At 47.1% G+C, this 16,554-nt stretch overlaps 1 long non-coding RNA gene across 1 annotated transcript in view; it reads right to left on the bottom strand.

Moving 5' to 3' along the window:
* Window positions 1-16,554, bottom strand: part of LOC141053067 (uncharacterized) — a 61,220-nt gene that overhangs the window by 25,715 nt on the left and 18,951 nt on the right. The window lies entirely within an intron of this gene.

Genomic DNA, 16,554 nt, shown 5'->3' on the forward strand with positions numbered 1-16,554 from the left:
CGGATAGCCAACCTCAACCCATTGTCGCAACATCAGTGACATGTCTTGAGTCAAAGTTTGTCATTGGGCATCAGTGGGTAGTTGGCCAGCGGTGACCCACATCCGGAGAAGTCCAACTTCTTCGTCTTCTTGTTGCTGTTGTATCCACTTATCCCGAGATTGTTCCAGTATGCCCCTTGGGGTCTCTGGGGAAGATACTTTTTGGGTGGCAGCGGTTAGGGCGAACGGTATCTCTTTCCCTTCTAATTCGTTGTCTCGATTCTTTCCTGGGGTTGTATGTCGAATCCTGGAGAGGGCGTCAGCATGGACATTCTTGTCCCCTCTTTTGTAGATGATTTTATAGTTGAACTTCGCCATCCAGGCCACCCATCGTTGTTCCAGAGCCCCCAATTTGGCATTTTCCAAATGGGCCAGTGGGTTGTTGTCGGTCCACACCACTACCTCGGAGCCCGCTAGGTACTCTGCAAACCGCTCCATCATGGCCCACACCACTGCGAGGAGCTCGAGCTTAAAGGAGCTGTAATTGTCAGGGTTGCGCTCGGAGTCATGGAGTGAGCGGTTTCCATAGGCGATCACTCTCTCCCGGCCGTCTTGAATTTGTGACAACACAGCCCCCAGCCCGTGAAGACTCCCGTCAGTGTGTAGGATGAACGGTTGCGAGAAATCTGCATAGGCCAACACCAGAACATCCGAGAGCGCAGCCTTGAGATCTCGGAAGGCCTCTTCCTGAGGTTGTTGCCACTGGATTTTCCGTCCATTTGCCCCAGTGGGAGCCCCCTTCAGCAGGTTGTGCAGGGCTCAAGCTCGACATGCAAAATTCTTTACAAAACGACGGTTGTTATGAATGAGTCACTGCAGGAGGAGAAAACAAAAATACAAGCTAAGTCCAGAAAACCGGAGAGGTTGGTAGCTATCGGATTGCAGACCCCTGATCCTATTCACCACAACTAACAGTAGCCGTGGGGGGTTCCTATGGTGCCCTAGACCCCTTGTCACAGCCGGAGAACTACATAAGCTTAAAGAAGGAAAGGGGAAATCTAAACTGCCCCAGAGCAGACCCCAAAGCAATAGACAGCCCCCAACATGTATTGTCGGTGAAAAACAGATGAAAACATAAACACAGACAGAAAGACAGGCTGAGCAAACGATGGGGCCCAACTAACTAGATAGGACAGGACAGAAAAGATGCTGGCTGCAATCCGCAAAAAACCCTACAAAAATGTCCCAACCGTCTGATAGGAAAAAAGGCCCTGAAGTCGCTAGACTTCAAAATCACTATATCAGCACTCAGGTATATTCTGAAAACAGAACAAAGAGATCAACTGATCAGAGACAAAAATGGAATTCAGCCAGTCCCAACCAGGACTGGCTGAATACAAACACTAAGGAAACCAGACAAAATCTCATGGAATAATAGCAGGGAAAAACTTAGCTTTTAGTAGACAGGAACTAAAACTGGATGCCAGAGCTCAGAGCAGAAAGGATCACCAGCAAACCCTGCAGGGCGTCGGCTGCCTTATATCCACTCAGAAATTCCAGATGTCCAATCACACTCCGCCTGTTCAGAAAACAGTTTCTTCCCATCCCAATCAATTTCACTACCTCTCTTCACCAGCAGAGGGAATTCATCAGACATCAAAGGTGAAGGGGAAAATAAACTCACAACAGTACCTACCCCTTGAGGAGGGGTCACCGAACCCTCATCCACGCCACCAGGGCGATCAGGATGGGCCCGATGAAAAGCACGAACCAATCTTTCGGCATGAATATCGGACGCAGGGACCCAAGAATTATCCTCCTGGCCATAACCCTTCCATTTAACCATATACTGGAGTCTCCGTCTAACCAGACGAGAATCCAGTATCTTCTCAACCTCATATTCCAACATTACCTTCAACCAATACAGGGTCAGGAGGTGCCACCACAGGAACTACTGGCTCAACAAACCTCTTTAACAGAGACTTATGAAACACGTTATGGATCTTGAATGTAAAAGGAAGAGCCAATCGAAAAGAGACCAGATTAAGAATCTCCAAAATCTTGTAAGGTCCAATAAATCTAGGTTTAAACTTTGGAGAAGCCACCTTCATAGAGATATTCTTTGATGACAACCAAACCATATCACCCACCTTAAACCGGGGACCAATGGTCCTATGCCGGTTGGAAAACCGCTGGGCCTTTTCCTGGGAGAGAGACATCTTATCCACCACTTGGTCCCAGATCTGGTGCATTCTCTCCACCACAGTGTCAACACCTGGGCAGGCAGAAGACTCCACCTGCCCTGAAGAGAATCGAGGATGAAACCCAAAGTTACAAAAAAAAGGTGACATCAAAGTGGCAGAACTAGCTCTATTATTTAAAGCAAATTCGGGCAAGGGCAAAAATGAAACCCAATCATCCTGATCAGCAGAAATAAAACTTCTCAAATACGACTCCAAAGTCTCGTTTGTTCTCACCGTCTGCCCATTGGTCTGAGGGTGAAACGCAGAGGAGAAGGACAACTGAATTCCCAGCTTGGAACAGAAAGTCCTCCAAAATCTAGAAACAAACTGAACTCCTCTGTCAGATACAATGTTCTCAGGAATCCCATGCAAGCGAACCACCTGTTGCAAAAACAAGGGCACCAACTCTGAGGAAGATGGCAACTTAGGGAGTGGTACAAGATGGACCATCTTAGAGAATCTGTCACAAATCACCCAAATAACAGTCATTCTCTGAGAGGCATATCAGAGATAATATCCATTGAAATATGGGTCCATGGCCTCCTGGGCACCGGCAAAGGCATCAACAACCCAATAGAGCGAGAACAAGGTTTAGACCGGGAGCAAGTCCCACAGGACTGCACAAAATTCCTGACATCACGAGACAAGGCGGGCCACCAAAAAGACCGACTCACCAAATCTCTAGTACCAAAAATACCTGGATGACCAGCCAATGCGGAGCAATGAACCTCAGACATCACTCTCTTCCTCCACTGGTCAGGAACATACAATTTTCCACTGGGACAACGCTCAGGTTTGTCCTCCTGAAACTCTTCCAGAGCACGTCTCAAATCGGGCGAGATGGCAGAAAGAACTACCCCCTCACCTAAGATGGTAGCAAGCTTGGTCACAATAAGAGAATCAGCAAATAAACTCCTAGAGAGGGCGTCTGCTTTGACATTCTTAGTGCCCGGAAGAAAAGAGACCACAAAATCAAAACGTGTGAAAAACAAGGCCCACCTAGCCTGTCTAGGATTCAAGCGTTTGGCCGACTCCAGGTAAATCAAATTCTTGTGGTCAGTAAGGACCACGACTTGATGTTTAGCTCCTTCCAACCAATGTCTCCACTCCTCAAATGCCCATTTCATGACTAACAGTTCCCGATTCCCCACATCATAGTTACGTTCGGATGGGGAGAACTTTCGGGAAAAGAAAGCACAGGGAGTCATTTTAGATGTTACAGGATCTTTTTGGGACAAAACAGCTCCTGCACCAATCTCAGAAGCGTCCACCTCTACCTGAAACGGGAGTGAGACATCAGGTTGCCGCAAAACCGGGGCAGAAGTGAACCTTCGCTTCAGCTCCTGAAAGGAAGAAACAGCCTCCGGAGACCAATTCAGCACATCAGCACCCTTCTTAGTCAAATCAGTCAATGGTTTGGCAATACCAGAAAAATTAGCTATAAATTTACGATAAAAATTAGCAAAACCCAAAAACTTCTGGAGGGCTTTCAAAGAAGTGGGCTGAACCCAATCATAAATGGCCTGTACCTTGGCCGGGTCCATTTCAGTAGTTGACGGAGACAAAATAAATCCCAAAAATGAAATCCTCTGTACACCAAAAAGGCATTTTGATCCCTTGACATACAGGGAATTCTCCCTCAAAATCCGGAACACAGTCCGAACATGTTCCACATGAGAGTCCCAATCCTTGGAAAAGATCAAAATATCATCCAGATAGATGATCAAAAATTTATCCACAAAATCTCGGAAAATATCATTCATGAAGCACTGGAAGACAGAAGGGGCATTAGTGAGCCCAAAAGGCATCACCAGGTACTTAAAATGTCCCTCCGGAGTATTAAATGCCGTCTTCCATTCATCCCCCTGCTTAATGCGAATAAGATTATATGCCCCCCTGAGGTCAAGCTTGGTAAACCAGCAAGCACCTTTAACTCTGGAGAATAGATCAGAAATCAGGGGTAACGGATACTGATATTTAACAGTAATTTTGTTGAGGGAACGATAGTCAATACAAGGACTTAATGAACCATCTTTCTTGGCCATAAAAAAAAACCCAGCACCTAAGGGTGAAGAGGATGGTCTAATATGACCCTTCTCCAATGACTCCTTAATATAGGATCGCATAGCCTCATGCTCGGGTACAGATAAATTGAAAAGTCGACCCTTGGGAAATTTACATCCAGGGCTCAGCTCAATTGCACAATCATAACTCCTATGAGGAGGCAAAGACGCAGACTCATTCTCACTACATACATCATAAAATTCAGCCAAATAGTCAGGAACATCATGCGACTGGGGGGAGGTGGAGAAAACAGGAGCGTCACTAAGGGCACAACGACAACCCCAACTCACCACAGACACAGATTTCCAATCCAAAACTGGATTATGGATTTGCAACCAGGGAAACCCCAGAACGATGGTATCATGCAAATTATGCAACACCAAAAATCTGCAATTTTCTTGATGGTCTGGGACGACCCGCATTACCACTTGGGTCCAAAACTGAGGTTTATTCTTCGCCAAAGGAGTTGCATCAATACCCCTCAAAGGGATAGGCATCCGCAGAGGTGTCATAGGAAACCCACAACGTTTAGCAAAATCCAAGTCCATCAGGTTCAGAGCTGCTCCCGAATCCACAAAAGCCTTAGCGGAAAATGTGGACAGGGAGTAGATCAGAGTAATTGCCAGAAGAAACTTAGGTTGAACACCACCCACAGCAAATGTGTGTGCAAAACGTTTCTCTCATTTAGGGCAGACAGAAATCATATGAGAGGCATCTCCACAGAAAAAACACAGCTTATTACGCCTTCTGAACTCCTGACATTGCGCCCTAGACAAAACTCTATTACATTGCATAGGTTCAGACATTTGTTCAACAGGTGGCAACACCTCTCGTACAGTTTTGCGTTCACGCCAACGCTGATCAACCTGAATGGCTAATGACATAGAATCGTCAAGACCAGAGGGAACAGGAAATCCCACCATAGTATCTTTTATGATTTCTGACAAACCCTTCTGAAAGAGAGCTGCCAAGGCACCATCATTCCAGGTAGTAAGGACCGCCCACTTTTGGAATTTTTGACAGTACAACTCTGCAGAATCCTGACCCTGGCTCAATGCCAACAGGGCCTTTTCAGCCTCATTAATAGCATTAGGTTCATCATACAACAACCCCAAGGCCTGAAAAAATGCTTTCACATCAGTCAGAATAGGATCATCAGGTTTCAAAGAAAACGCCCAATCCTGGGGATCGCCGCGCAGCAAAGAGATGACAATTTTAACCTGCTGCGCGGAGCTCCCCAATGAGTTAGGCTTCAAGGCAAGAAATAATTTACAATTATTCTTAAAATTCAGAAATTTAGACCGATCCCCAAAAAACACATCAGGAGTAGGGATCTTTGGTTCAGCAGCATGTGAATGAGCAAGGTAGGCGGAAATTCCCTGCACTTCAGCAGTAAGCTGCTCCACACGATCAGACAATTGCTCAATCTCCATTGAGAAAAAATTCCTCCTACGGTCTCAGAGAAATAGAGGAAAAAATATACACAAAATAAAAATTCTGACACTTATTTTTTTTTTTTTTACAATTCTTTCCTGCTATTGAGTACCCTAGAATCTGCGGTATGGCTGGTGATTCTTTAATGAATGAGTCACCGGAGGAGGAGAAAACAAAAATCAAGCTAAGTCCAGAAAACCGGAGAGGTTGGTAGCTATCGGATTGCAGACCCCAGATCCTATCCACCACAACTAACAGTAGCCGTGGGGGGCTCCTACGGTGCCCTAGACCCCTCGTCACAGCCGGAGAACTACATAAGCCTAAAGAAGGAAAGGGGAAATCTAAACTGTCCCAGAGCAGACCCCAAAGCAATAGACAGCCCCCAACATGTATTGTCGGTGAAAAACAGATGAAAACACAAACACAGACAGAAAGACAGGCTGAGCAAACGATGGGGCCCAACTAACTAGATAGGACAGGACAGAAAAGATGCTGGCTGCAATCCGCAAAAAGCCCTACAAAAATGTCCCAACTGTCTGATAGGAAAAAAGGCCCTGAAGTCGCTAGACTTCAAAATCACTATATCAGCACTCAGGTATATTCTGAAAAAAGATCAAAGAGATCAACTGATCAGAGACAAAAATGGAATTCAGCCAGTCCCAACCAGGACTCACTGAATACAAACACTAAGGAAACCAGACAAAATCTCATGGAATAATAGCAGGGCAAAACTTAGCTTTTAGTAGACAGGAACTAAAACTGGATGCCAGAGCTCAGAGCAGAAAGGATCACCAGCAAACCCTGCAGGGCGTCGGCTGCCTTATATCCACTCAGAAATTCCAGATGTCCAATCACACTCCGCCTGTTCAGATAACAGGTTCTTCCCATCCCAATCAATTTCACTACCTCTCTTCACCAGCAGAGGGAGTTCATCAGACATCAAATGTGAAGGGGAAAATGAACTCACAACAGACAGTAGTATCCGGCCAACCCCAGGAATGCCCGCAAGTCTTTTATCGTCTCGGGGGTAGGCCATCCCTGAATAACAGCAACCGTTTCCTGAGATGGCCTCACACCCTCTGCCGAGACGACATGACCCAGATACGCAATGTGGTAGTGAAATAGGTGGCACTTTTGGGGTTTTACCTTCAACCCGTGCTTTTGCAACCGGCCGAGCACCTGTCCCAACCGTTTTAGGTGGTCCTCAAATGTGGCAGCATAGACGATGATATCGTCCAGGCATATCAACGTGGCCTCAAAATTGAGATATCCCAGACACTGCTCCATCAACCGCTGAAAGGTTCCCGGGGCGTTGACCAGTCCAAATGGCATTCGATTGAACTCAAATAGTCCCATAGGCAGTATGAACGCCGTCTTGGCCCTATCTTCTCCTGACATGGGCACCTGCCAGTACCCACTGGCCAGGTCCAGAGTCGAAAAATACGTCGCCTTTCCCAAGGCGGACAAGAATTCTTCTATGTGGGGCAGTGGGTATGAGTCTTTAATAGTGCAAGCATTCAGCTTTCGATAATCCACACAGAATCGTAATGTGCCATCTTTTTTATGGACCAACACAATGGGGGCCACCCAGGGGCTTTGGCTTTCCCGTATCACCCCCTTTCGCAACATTTGGGCCAACAAAGTTTTCACCTCTTGATAGAGTTGTGGAGGAATCTGTCGATATCGTTCTCGGATGGGGGCCGCCCCTGCCGTGGGGATTTCATGAGTGATGGCGGTGGTACACCCAAAATCTTCCTCATGACTAGCAAATACCTCATGGTACTGTCCGAGCAATGTTTTTATCTGTGAGAGCTGGGCTGGAGTTAACCCGGAGAGCTTGGCCCGCATCTGTTCCAGGATGTTTCGACCCTTCTCCTGAGCCGAGACTTCGGTGGCTTGTAGAGTTTGAATCTTTACTTCCCAAGGGTTCTCGGATTGTACTCCCAATTGAACCGCAGGAGCCGGCAGCACTTCCTCTAAAGGCCTTACTAGCTTGGCCAGTTCGGTCCGTGCTTTCAGGACGATGTCTCTGTCTTCGAGGTTGACGCAGCGCACCAGGACAGTCCCTTTTTGCACTGTAGTCAAGGAATGGGCCACCAGTATGCCAGGAGGTAAGCGCTCTGAGTAGCATGGCTCCACCTGCACCTCCACATCCTCCAAGGGTATCGAGGCTCGAATTGGCAGGGCCATCACAGTCTGCACAGGAGGCAGCACAAGCAGGGGAGCCGCTGGCACGATGAATTTGCCCAGAGCCTCGCCTTCCTGGCAGTCCTGATGTACCCACGCTTCCCGCACCAACTACTGGAATACCTGTCCCCGGGCCGTGCGAGAACCCCACTGCTTCAGGATCTTATGCGTAGGATCGTTGAGGAGCAGGTTGCAGAACTCCCGTAGTATGTTCATGCCTAGGATGACTGGATGCTGCTTATCAGTTTCTTCTTGAGTTAGTACCATCCCTCTGCAACCAAGGGATTTACCGCACAACGTCACCTGTACCCACACCACCCTGGCAACCGGGACCATAGTTGATTGGCGGCTACTAGTCTGATCATAAGCTCCCACTGGGGTCTCGCTGCCTCAGGGAAATTTTGTCGAAAATAAGTTGCGGGCATCGTGGTTACTTGTGACCCCGTGTCCACCAGGCACCGGATGGCCCGGCCCTCCACTTCTGCCCAAACCACCGGACATTTTGTGACCAAATCTTTGGGACTTCCACCACACCTAGATGTGGTTTTTGGCTCCGAGCGGCGTCCCCCCAGCCTGGAGCCCTCTAGTTTAATGGCCGCTGGGGTGGGTATTTCCCACGCCACGGACACTCGGGCAAAGTGGCCTGGTTCTCCGCACTCATAACACTGGGCCTGTGCAGACCGACCGCCCCTTGGGGAGCGGGACCCCCAGGGGCCGGGATTAAAACTAGGCCGTCCAGTCCCTGACTCAGTCCTTCTCTTTACTTCGGCCAACTCGCCCTTGATGTTCCTCAACTCTTGTTTCATCTCTCTTCCACCCATTGAGGCTCCTCGACTGCGTTCACGGAAGCCTCCACACTCCGGACCTTCACCATGGGAACCGCCATCCCCTGCTCTTGCTGTCAAGCCCTTGCTTGACTTCCCACCTCTGAAAGTCTGTATGGGGATTCATTCTGATCTGCTCTCGTAATGCCTGTTTTATTAACGGGTCTCGTAGTCCAGTCACCAGTAGGTCGCGTAGGGTAATGTCAATAGGTCCTACCCCTACTACATCCTTTCTTTCAATAGCCGTATGCAATTCTTGGAGGACATTCATATACTGGGTGATAGTCTCCCCCTCTCCCTGCATTCAACTGAACAACCGGGTCCTTAATTCTCCCACATTAGTTGGGTCCCCATGGGTCTGTTCTACTATCTGCAAAACTTTATTAAAGGTATTGCGGTGTCCCGGGGGCCTCAACATCACTGACCTCCGAACCTCCCCGTCTAATGCCATGAGAGTTACTTCGGCTTCCAGGTCAGGAGTCATTGGGTGCATCCGAAAGAGTCCCCGCATCGGCTCTGTCCAGCTCCATAGCATAATATTGGAGCTGGAAATCCTAGGCAGGTTGTTCAGCATAGCCCACCAATGAAATGCTGAAACGGGGGCCCTCATTATCTGTAGAGTTCGCAGCCCTGCCCTGGTCTGGGGCACCATGGTCCGCGCTCGGAGACTGCATCCTGTCGACTACGCCAAATGTAGGTAACAGCAGGTTCACAGGATGCAGTGATGAGACACGAGACTGAGTGTTGGAGCCGCTAGGGCTATACTGAACAACGAAAAAGGTGTAACACTATTTGTCCTCGCAGGGACTCAACAACAATAACAACACTTCTTTTAACGAGAATGTGACTGACCAGGAAAGGCCGGATATTATAGAGCCACGAAACGGCCAACCACGGGTCCTTATTTCCTAAAGTCAACTTATCCTTCCTGACGTCCCTTGGTGTCGCTGGTGTGGCTGCTTTGGCGTCGCTGATGTGGCTGCTTTGGTGTCGCTGATGTGGCTGCTTTGGTGTCGCTGATGTGGCTGCTTTGGTGACGCAGCCGCTGGGCCCAGCTGTTGAGAAACTGTAGTAGCCTTCAGGCGTCTCAGCACCCAGGAGAAGTTGGGGCATAACAGGCCCTAAGGAAGTCTTTTGTCGCGGTAACCCCCTGTAGCCACAGCAGGGTCCTGTTCATTAGCGAGTCCATGGGGACTCCAGTCCCCCCAAGCAGGGTAGTGACGTAGTCTAGAAGAGTGGCGGTTGGTAGGCCACGCGCCCGGACTGTGCCTGTGCAAGGAGTCTCTCCATAGGCGAGGAACAGGCCCCAACTGCCTACTGCAGCAGGGTAATGGCAGCTGTGGGCGATGATGAACAGGCCGCAACCAAGGACGGAGGCGGGGCGGCAGCGGGCAGGCCGCAATCACAGACTGAAGTGGTGTGTCAGCGGCCGCGGGAGACACCGAGCAGGCCACAACGGGCTGGAGTGCAGCGGCAGTGGTTGAGGATAACCATGGGTAGGTCACAGGCCCAATTTGGAGAGGGGCGACAGTCTCTTGCTGGTAAGCTCGGTACGTCCTCTCTGAAGGCCGCTGTAGATCTCTCTGCTGCTGATCTCTCCTCTGGTCGCCGTCAGTCACTCTGGCTCTGTCACACCCCCACAGTCTCTTTCCCTGTGTCTGGCGTACTACCAACTGACTTCCTGACGCACTCCCTGCCCCCTTTATACTCGCTGTGCCCCTTGTTGACCTGTCACTTTCAGTAGCTCGCTCTCCTGCGTTGTCCCCCGGGTCCCGTTTCTCTAGGAACCCAGATGGCGGTTCCCTTGGTTCTGGCCCAGACATTCTGTGGGGGTCCTCCTCCCTACACGTCCTGCCGCCATGTTCCACTGCCGATAGATGATCATTCTGCTTAAAACCTTGGGATTAGAACGGTTTTGATGAGGAACAGGAAGATCCCTTAGATTTTGTGCCTAACTCCTGTGCTTATCCAGCTTTAGTACAAGTTTGAACATTTTCAAAGAATAGAATTAGCCACTGTTTATGAATAATCATCGTTGTTTATACCTGGATTATTCACCTTGAAATGAAGCATGATGGTTTATAGAATTGACCCTATCTGAAAGAGAATTGGTACCAAGTTTTTGCTACCCCATCATAGAGGAACATGATGTAGTGGCAGAGACCCTGGTTCCAGCGATGTATCACTTTATGAATTGCTTGCTGTAGTTTAGATAAAATCCCCATTTTATCTACTGCATATCTACCAGTTCTCTGAATGCTGAGCTCTATATTTTCCCGCCCACAATACTGACTGACAGCTTTCTGGTACTCTGGGCATAGGCAGAAAGCTGTCAATCAGTGATATGGGCGGGGTTATACATAGCTCATGAATATGGAGGACTAAATTGCAGCAGATTTACTAGCCCTCTGCTGATTTATCAATAATACAAGCAGCCCAGTAAGTGACACATCGCTGGAATCAGGGTTTCTGTCTCTACTTGATACTACTTTCAGATTAGGTGGCAAAAACCTGGTGATAGATTCCCTTAAAAGCTAGCAAAATATTTCCTTTAGTTATCTGTTTTATGTGTTGGTATGTAATTCTTTATAAGGCCTCATACCCATTGGCGATTAAATCGGCTGATTGCAATCCGATTTTTAATCGGATTGCACTCTGACCCATGTTAGTCAATGGGTGACATCTCACTTGCGATTTTTGTTCTCAGCCAAAATCGGTCAGAGAAAAAAATTGCAGCATTCTGCGATTTGCAGCGATATTCAACAATAGAAGTCAATAGGTGCGATTAAAAAATGGACATAAAACGGACCATCCATTTTCTGTCCGTTTTTTCTTCAAAAGTAACCACAAAAAGTTTGTAAAAAAAAAAAAAAGCCCATAACAGGAAGTGGCAAACAGGGAAGTGCAGAGAGGGCTGGTTGTAAAAGGAGTGTGTGCAAGCCTTGCATCAGACACACCTCCATGGATTTAATTTATGTGCAAAATTTGCTATGCCCCGAAGCATAAATGTGGAGCTTATGTTGGTACTTGTCCAAGAACGGCCTGAGCTGTGGGATCCCAGAGACACCAACTATCAAAACCGTAGTATGAAGGACGCATCGTGGACATATATCTGTCGCCAATTGTTTACAAATTATCCTGCAAGTGATCCTGATGTGCAGTTGGGAATTAGTAAGTTTTTTTTTTTTAAAATAAGTTCGTGGTGGTGTTATCCAAAATATATGTTAAAAGGGCCCTTTTTTTTTTGTAACCATTTGACTTGGGCAATGTCCCTTTTTGAACCTTTTGTAACCACAATCATTTAATGACGAACACGAGCCCCTTGCCTTGTCCACAAGTCTGTCTGATTTAAATCAGTCTGTACTTGTCAATCTTTTTTTTTGTTTTTTTTTATTTTGTCTTTTGTTTTGTTTTTTAGATTTTGTTTTTTATTTTTTCTTCTGTTTTTTTATATATTTTTATTTTTTCTTTTGTTTTTTTACTTTATTTTTTCTATTTTTTTTTATTTTTTTATTTAATTTTTTCTTTTTTTTGGTTTTTGCTTTTGTTTTAAATTTTTAAACAAATTTAAATAAAATTTTTGTCAAATTTTTGAGGCCTAGTTTTGTTTAGGTCAATTGTTCTGCCCTTTTTTGGCCTAAGTTTTGATTTTGCTTTTAATTTCAAAGTGCAAGATGTGCATCGGTGATGGCGCAGCTGTAGAGATACCTACAGGAGGGAACGTCAGAATCGTAAGAAAAGTGGCTCGGCAGCATCTATCATGGATTTAAGACCGTAAGTAATTGTTTCGTTTTTAAATGTGTTCTATACATTTGACTTACAAAATATTGAATATTTGCGGATCTGTTTGCTAGAACGGAATCAAACTTAGCAGATCAAAAGCTACCATCTGAGGCAGAGCAAGCAGAATCACAAAATGAAGAAACAGGAACCGCATGGGAGGGTGCTCCTGGACCTTCCGCGGAGGAACAACAAGTAGCTGATTTGCCAGCACAAACTGGAACTGAACAAGAGGAGCAGGCACGAAGCAACAGCCCAACTCTGGCCCTTGATACCTCACCCCAAGCAACTGCTATTCCGCGGAGATTGCAAAAAAGGAGAGAGCAGCCAACACAATCTATCCGCCAAGAGGTTGATAGTCGCGTGCTGGACTATATTCAACGCACAATCACAGATGATGGGGAGGAAGCCTTTGGTCAAAGTTTGGCCCAGCACCTACGCCAAATTCCTACACATTACCGCCTACCAACTAAAACTGCAATCTTCCAGCTTCTATCTGCCGCAATCCCTCCAAATAATCCCCAAGCCATCTTTGAATGTATGTGTTTTGCAGTTAGACAATGCATTGAAGCTGATGTTCCTCTCTTCTCTTCTTCACACAGGTATTTAATTCCATCATCCATGTGTGCTGTCTGACAAGTGTGAACTGCATCATATGTTGCAAGATATTTTCATGGTATTTAATTCCATCACTCCTGTGGTGGGTCTTTCTTTTTTTTTTTTTCTTTTTGGTTTCTGCTTTAAAGTGTAGAAAGGTTTTTTTTCCCCTTTCTCTGTTTGATGGCCTTGTCCAGCTTTAGTTATTTACCCTGCATAGTAATGCCTGCTCTGGCCTTTTGCTAATTGGTTAATTACTGATTGTGGCCTTTTGGTGGCTGAAGCTAGCAGACATTTCATTTCATATATATTTAGCTCTGGCTGGGATAGCACGCGTGCGGGCAACAGATATTAAGTGCAACAGGATCAAGTGTTTTGCAGTTAGACAATGCAGTTGGGCAGGAGACAGGTAAGGTGCATAAGTTTTTCATGCACGCATGCTTCTTGGTCAATTGTACTACATATGCATTGATCATATCAACCTGCTGCTTATTTGTCTTCACTTCTGCTTTTTAACAACTCGCCTGCCCTTTTACACATTCTGTGCACTCTCTGCATATCCACCCCTCCCTTTTCCCCTCTCCCATGTATAACTCTGAGGCTCTATTGACATTTCTTACCCACACCAAACCATCCAAAACCTCCATGCAGCACTCAAAACGTTCATACAAATCATCCCACCACCTGCTTTTTCTGTTTTTTCTCCTTTTACTAGTTGCAGGTGACATCTCCCCTAACCCTGTGCCTCCCTCCACCAGCATACGTTACTCTCCTCCAGCTGCATATAGAAACCCTGCTAATCTTATTAACATTCAGTGCATGCCTTCCCCTATCACTTTCCAATGTGCTCTCTGGAATGCACGGTCTGTGTGTAACAAACTGACTTACATTCACAATCTTTTTCTCTCTAATTCCCTTAACCTTCTGGCTATTACAGAAACCTGGATCCAGCATTCAGACACCACCGCTGCTGCCGCTCTCTCATTTGGTGGGCTGAAATTTTCACATACCACCAGACCTGAGAACAGACAGGGTGGAGGTGTTGGTTTGCTCCTTTCATCACAATGTGCTTTCCAGGTCATACCCCGGTTCCCTCACTTACATTTCCTTCCTTTGAAGTCCACGCCGTCAGAATCTTTAAGCCCTTCTCCTTATGAGTGGCGGTTGTTTATCGCCCTCCAGACTCATCCCGCCAGTTTCTAGACCACTTCGCCACCTGGCTTACTCACTTTCTATCCTGTGACATCCCCACCCTCATCATGGGAGACTTTAACATCCCCATCAATGATCCGCTCTCCCAGTCTGTCTCTCATCTTCTTTCTCTAACTTCTTCATTCGGCCTCTCACAGTTTACTAATTCTCCTACACATGAGGACGGGAATACTCTGGATCTGGTTTTCTCCCGTCCCGGCTCACTGCACGACTTTACTAACTCACCTCTCCCGCTCTCGGACCACAACCTTCTTTCCTTCTCAGTCAAGAATTGTCTCCTCACCCGGGACACCCCCACTTACCACACTTATCGGAATACACGTACCATTAATACCCAACAGCTTATGGACAATCTCCACACATCTTTAGCCCCCATCTCCACCCTCTCCTGTCCAGACATAGCATTGTCACACTTCAATAATACACTGAAGAATGCCCTAGATGAAGCAGCACCTTCTACACGCAGAAAGACCCGACACAGACAATGGCTGCCCTGACACACAACGCAAACACGCTTTCTTCAGCGCTGCTCAAGGTGTGCAGAGCGGCAGTGGAGAAAATCTCTCTTAGCAGAAGACTTCACCCACTATAAGTTCTTGCTCAAAACCTATAACTCTGCCCTTCATCTGGCCAAAAAAATCCTACTTCACCACCCTCATCACCTCACTATCCAACAACCCAAGACGACTTTTTGAAACCTTAAACTCCCTCCTGAAACCTAAAGTACAGGCCCCCATCACCAACCTCAGCGGTGAGGATCTGGCCACTTATTTCCTAGAAAAAATCAACCACATCCATCAGGCTATCTCAGCCCAATCTCCTCAGTGCCTGGATCCCCTTCCCTGCCGCACCTCAAGCTCACTAGACATCTTTGAGCCTGTTTCAGAAGAAGAAGTTTCCAAGCTCCTCGCTTCTGCTCGGCCTACAACCTGCAACAGTGACCCCATTCCTTCACAGCTCCTGCAGTCTCTCTCACCAGTGGTCACCACTCACCTGACTAAAATATTTAACCTCTCTCTTTCTTCAGGTATATTTCACTCCTCATTTAAACATGCCATCGTAACCCCTTTACTTAAAAAGCCATCCCTGGACCAGAACTGCACTGCTAACTACAGACCTGTCTCTAACCTTTCCTTCATCTCTAAACTCCTGGAACGCTTGGTCCACTCCTGCCTAATCCGCTATCTCTCGGATAACTCTCTTCTCAACCCCTTACAATCTGGTTTCCGCTCTTTACACTCTACTGAAACTGCCCTCACTAAAGTCTCTAATGATCTAATAACAGCTAAATCGAAAGGTCATTGCTCCCTGCTGATTCTCCTGGATCTCTCTGCCGCATTTGACACTGTGGATCACCAGCTCCTCCTCACTATGCTCCGCTCTATAGGCCTCAAGGACACAGCCCTCTCCTGGTTCTCCTCCTACCTCTCTGACCGCTCCTTCACTGTATCTTTTTCCGGTTCCTCTTCCTCTCCTCGTCCCCTTACTATCGGGGTCCCGCAGGGCTCAGTCCTAGGCCCCCTCCTCTTCTCTTTATACACTGCCCCTATTGGACAAACAATCAGCAGATTTGGGTTCCAGTATCATCTCTATGCTGATGACACCCAATTATACACTTCTTCCCCTGACATCACCCCTACCCTAATTCAAAATACCAAGGATTGTCTGTCTGCTGTCTCTAGCATCATGTCCTCCCTCTATCTGAAACTAAATCTCTCCAAAACTGAACTTCTTGTGTTTCTCCCCTCTACTAACCTCACTCTACCTAACATCGAAATAACCCTGGAGGGTTCAACCATAACTCCCAAGCAGCATGCCCGCTGTCTTGGGGTCATATTCGACACTGAACTTTCCTTTACTCCCTACATCCGATCACTCAGTCGCTCTTGTCACCTGCATCTTAAAAACATCTCCAGAATCCGACCTTTTCTCACCTTTGAAACTGCTAAGACTCTTACTGTCGCTCTTATTCATTCTCGTCTGGACTACTGCAACTCTCTTCTGATCGGTCTCCCTCTTACCAAACTTTCTCCTCTCCAATCCGTCTTGAACGCGGCAGCCAGGGTCATATTTCTGTCCAGCTGCTTCACCGATGCCTCCATCTTGTGCCAGTCATTACACTGGCTACCTATTCGCTACAGGGTCCAGTATAAACTCATCTCTCTCACCCACAAAGCTCTCCACTGTTCTGCACCGCCTTATATCTCCTCTCTCATCTCTGTCCATCGCCCTAC

The sequence above is a fragment of the Dendrobates tinctorius genome, unplaced genomic scaffold, assembly GCF_039654945.1.
Source record: "Dendrobates tinctorius isolate UK_male_01 unplaced genomic scaffold, ASM3965494v1 ptg000165l, whole genome shotgun sequence".
NCBI classification, from domain to species: domain Eukaryota; kingdom Metazoa; phylum Chordata; class Amphibia; order Anura; family Dendrobatidae; genus Dendrobates; species Dendrobates tinctorius.